Source organism: Hordeum vulgare, chromosome 1H (genome assembly GCF_904849725.1).
Source record: "Hordeum vulgare subsp. vulgare chromosome 1H, MorexV3_pseudomolecules_assembly, whole genome shotgun sequence".
Lineage (NCBI taxonomy): Eukaryota > Viridiplantae > Streptophyta > Magnoliopsida > Poales > Poaceae > Hordeum > Hordeum vulgare.
The window spans coordinates 483,802,673-483,807,911 of record NC_058518.1 but is presented as its reverse complement, the minus strand read 5'-3'; positions in this window follow the sequence as shown (position 1 = coordinate 483,807,911).

Genomic DNA, 5,239 nt, shown 5'->3' with positions numbered 1-5,239 from the left:
CGAAAGAATTGAGTGGGAGGGTGGTAGAACTTGATGAGGTTATTGAACCATCACTTCGACCAGTGTGTAGCAGGGCACAGGAAGTTGTTCCTGTGGCGCCTACACCAATTGAAGTGAAAGCTGATGATGGTGATCATCGAGCATCGGATCAAGTTACTACAAGCCTCGTAGGTTGACAAGGTCGCGTACTACTACAGAGTGGTACGGTAACCCTGTCTTGGAGGTCATGTTGTTGAGCAACAGTGAACCTACGAGTTATGGAGAAAGCAATGGTGGGCCCAGATTCCGACAAATGGCTGGAAGCCATGAAATCCGAGAGAGGATCCATGTATGAAAACAAAGTGTAGACTTTGGAAGAACTACTTGATGGTCGTAGGACTATTGAGTAAAGATGGATCTTTAAAAGGAAGACAGACGATGATGGTGATAAGTCACTGTTAAGAAAAGCTCGACTTGTCGCAAAGATGTTTCTGACAAGATCAAACAGTTGACTATGATGAGACTTTCTCACTCGTAGCGATGCTAAAAGTCTGTTAGAATTATGTTAGTAGTTGATGCATTATTTATGAAATATTGCACATAGGATGTCAAAACATGGTTTCCTCGACGGTTTCCTTGAGAAAACATTGTATGTGATACAACCAGGAGGTTTTGTCGATCCTAAAGATACTAGCAAGTATGCAAGCTCCAGCGATCCTTCAATGGACTGGTGCAAGCATCTCGGAGTTGGAATATCCACTTTGATGAGATGATCAAGGATTTTGGGTTTGTACAAGGTTTATGAGAAACTTGTATTTCCAAAGAAGTGAGTGGGAGAACTATAGAATTTCTGATAAGTATATGTGGTTGACATATTGTGGATCAGAAGTAATGTAGAATTTTTGTAAAGCATACAAGGTTGTTTGAAAGGAGTTTTCAAAGGAATACCTGGATTGAGCTACTTGAACGTTGAGCATCAAAGATCTATGGAGATAGATCAAAAGCGCTTAATGGAAGTTTCAACAAGATGCATGCCTTGACAAGTTTTGAAGGAGTTCAAAATAGATCAGCAAAGAAGGAGTTCTTGGTTGCGTTGTAAGGTGTGAATTTGAGTAAGACTCAAAACCCGACCACGGCAGAATAAAGAGAATAGACGAAGGTCTTCTTCTATGCCTTAGCCGTAGACTCTAAAGTATGCCATGCTGAGTACCGCACCTGATGTGTGCCTTGCAGCAAGTCTGTTGAGAGGTACAGAGAGTGATCCATGATTGAATCACTAGCAGCGGTCAAAATTTATCCTTAGTAACTGATGGACTAAGGAATTTTTCTCGATTATGGAGGTGGTTAAAGAGTTCGTCGTAAAGGGTTACGTCGATGTAAGCTTTGACACTAACCCGAATAACTATGAGTAGTGAAACAGATTCGTATAGTAGAGTACATATTTGGAGTATTTACGAATAGCACATAGTAGCAGCATCTATAAGATGACATAAAGATTTGTAAAGAACACACGGATCTGAAAATTTCAGAACCGTTGACTAAAACCTCTCTCATGAGCAAGACGTGATCAGACCCCATAACTATATGGGTGTTGGATTCGTTGGAATCACATGGTGATGTGAACTAGATTATTGACTCTAGTGCAAGTGGGAGACTGTTGGAAATATGCCCTAGAGGCAATAATAAATTAGTTATTATTATATTTCTTTGTTCATGATAATCGTTTATTATCCATGCTATAATTGTATTGATTGGAAACACAATACTTGTGTGGATACATAGACAAAACACTGTCCCTAGTAAGCCTCTAGTTGACTAGCTCGTTTATCAAAGATGGCCAAGGTTTCCTGGCCATAGGCAAGTGTTGTTACTTGATAACGGGATCACATCATTAGGAGAATCATGTGATGGACTAGACCCAAACTAATAGACGTAGCATGTTGATCGTGTCATTTTGTTGCTACTGTTTTCTGCGTGTCAAGTATTTGTTCCTATGACCATAAGACCATATAACTCACTGACACCAGAGGAATACTTTGTGTGTATCAAACGTCGCAACGTAACTGGGTGACTATAAAGATGCTCTACAGGTATCTCCGAAGGTGTTAGTTGAGTTAGTATGGATCAAGACTGGGATTTGTCACTCCGTGTGACGTAGAGGTATCTCGGGGCCCACTCGGTAATACAACATCACACACAAGCCTTGCAAGCAAAGTGACTTAGTGTAAGTTGCGGGATCTTGTATTATGGAACGAGTAAAGAGACTTGCCGGTAAACGAGATTGAAATAGGTATGCGAATACTGATGATCGAATCTCGGGCAAGTAACATACCGAAGGACAAAGGGAATGATATACGGGATTATATGAATCCTTGGCACTGAGGTTCAAACGATAAGATCTTCGTAGAATATGTAGGATCCAATATGGGCATCCAGGTCCCGCTATTGGATATTGACCGAGGAGTCTCTCGGGTCATGTCTACATAGTTCTCGAACCCGCAGGGTCTGCAAACTTAAGGTTTAGCGTTGTTTTATGCGTATTTGAGTTGTATGGTTGGTTACGGAATGTTGTTCGGAGTCCCGGATGAGATCACGGACGTCACGAGGGTTTCCGGAATGGTCCGGAAACAAAGATTGATATATAGGATGACCACATTTGATTACCGGAAGGTTTTCGGAGTTACCGGGAATGACGAATGGGTTCCGGGTGTTCACCGGGGGGGGGGGGGGGGGGAACCCACCCCGGGGAAGCCCATAGGCCTTGGGGGTGGCGCACCAGCCCTTAGTGGGCTGGTGGGACAGCCCAAGAAGGCCCTATGCGCCATAGGAAGAAAATCAAAGAGAAAGGAAAAAAAGGAGGAGGTGGGAAAGGGAAGATGGACTACACCTTCCAAACCAAGTTGGGTTCGGTTTGGAAGGGGAGACCTTCCCCCCTTGGCTCGGCCGAAGCCCTTGAGGGTCCTTGGACCCCAAGGCAAGGCTTCCCCTCTTCCCCCTATATATACGGAGGTTTTAGGGCTGATTTGGGACGACTTTTCCACGGCAGCCCGACCACATACCTCCACGGTTTTTCCTCTAGATCGCGTTTCTGCGGAGCTCGGGCGGAGCCCTGCTGAGATAAGATCACCACCAACCTCCGGAGCGCCGTCATGCTGCCGGAGAACTCTTCTACCTCTACGTCTCTCTTGCTCGATCAAGAAGGCCGAGATCATCGTCGAGTTGTACGTGTGCTGAACGCGGAGGTGCCGTCCGTTCGGCACTAGATCATGGGACTGATCGCGGGACGGTTCGCGGGGCGGATCGAGGGACGTGATGACGCTCCACTACATCAACCGCGTTCACTAACGCTTCTGCTGTACGGTCTACAAGGGTACGTAGATCGAACATCCCCTCTCGTAGATGGACATCATCATGATAGGTTTTCGTGCGTGTAGGAAAATATTTGTTTCCCATGCGACGTTCCCCAACAGTTCTGGAAGTGCACAAGTTTAGTTGTAGCTTTTTTAAAGTCAAAGTATTGATCTCTGAGGAGCACATGAATCAGCCTTTGTCTCTTGCAGAGTTTAAATAGCAATGTGTGCAAGTTACATTAAATTTAAAGAAAAATGGAAACGGATACAAAATAATGAGTGGTTGTACGAGCAGATATATATGTAAGCTCGAAATATTAGAGAAGAGTAGCGTGAGACGTGAGTAGTGAATATTGGAATAAATATGACTAAAGCGTTCTCAAGGAGACCGGATTCCACACTAGTATGTATATAACGCGACCCATGCCTAGGTATAATTCCATGTGAGATTCCAAAGTCACATTATATGTTTCTATTTGTCGATGGAATCAAGTATACATACGTGCATACATGTAGCAGCCCTGTACACTCGACAAGAGTGATACTATGCTATTTTTGAATAAGTTCAATATCCTTAGTGTTTTTTTAATTTTTACTGAGAGAGGAGGGGAAAGCCCCTCAACCACCTGAATATACTCAATTGAATTTGCGTGGAAGTCACGCGGCTTCATACAAGATAGGTTCAAGTGAATCAGAGTACATAGAGAAAAGAAGAGAAGAGACATAACCGCGCATGCGCGCGCGCACACATCCAGCTGAACCTCTGGAACACCCGCCGAGGAAACGGAACAGAAAAAGCCATTTCAATGATCCAATGGCGGACCCTCCACTACCCACCGACCGCCATCACAAAGCTCATCAGCACAACCAGCAAGGAGGAGGACCTCAACTTACATCTTCATCTGACCAAGCAAGGAGAAGAGCCTTGAACGTTGGTCGTATGGTCGCCACCTGTCGTGGGTATAAGCCTGACAGTAGATGTGTAGGGTACGAATGAGATGGGCAGAGTCCTAGCTGCGGCGAGGTTGTATGAGTTCGGGCCCCTCTGCGGTGGAGGTAACAACCCTACGTCTCAGAGCTCTCGGAGCTGGTTGTCGAGTGTAATACGGAATACAATGATTTGCTAACCCCTTTACCAGTGGGGGAGGGCGGCTTATATAGAGTGCGCTGCCCTCTACAACGGTTCTGATTCAGGGGCGGAGTAGTGGCGATTGAATGCGTACGTTACAGGTAACGTAGGCTCTAAATGCTAATAAATGCACCCGGAAACGTACGACAGTTTCCCTCCAGAGAGGTTACGATGTACCGAGTGTATCCAACCGGTTAGCCCGGCGCCCTCCGAATGCTAGTCTCCGACTGGATGATTCAGGGCCTGTTGCCGACTGGATCATGGGGACTCCTTAATTCAGTCGGGGCAGACTTAGGGTCCTGTCCTTTGTGTGGGGTAGTCCTTGGGTAGGACCTGTACGGCAGGCCTATGACCCTACCCTAGGACTATGACCCCATCATTAGTCCCCGAATGGATTGGGGTTGAAACGACGAAGCGGTGCTTGAAGTTCGGATCCGACTGGATTAGATTCGGCTTGGGCGTTACTTGCCTCTATCCATTTTACCTTTTCTGACCAACGATCCGAGTGGAAGTGCTTGCGAAACCGACTATCAGGAGCCGAGTTTTCCGCGGCATCTTTTGACGCGACCGGTCAACTGAAAGTGGCGGATTTTCCGGGATCTCAAATTTGGGGTTCCACGCGCTCAACGGGGACGACGTCAGCGCACTCGAGTAGCGCCCGACGCCTCGATTCTCGCGCCTTCAAGTCCTCCACTGATATCGCCGCGGCCGGTCGGGCGGATAAGGTTTCGGGGCCACCCGCCAGTGACCCAGTCGGAACCCTATTTAAATTTGAGCGGCG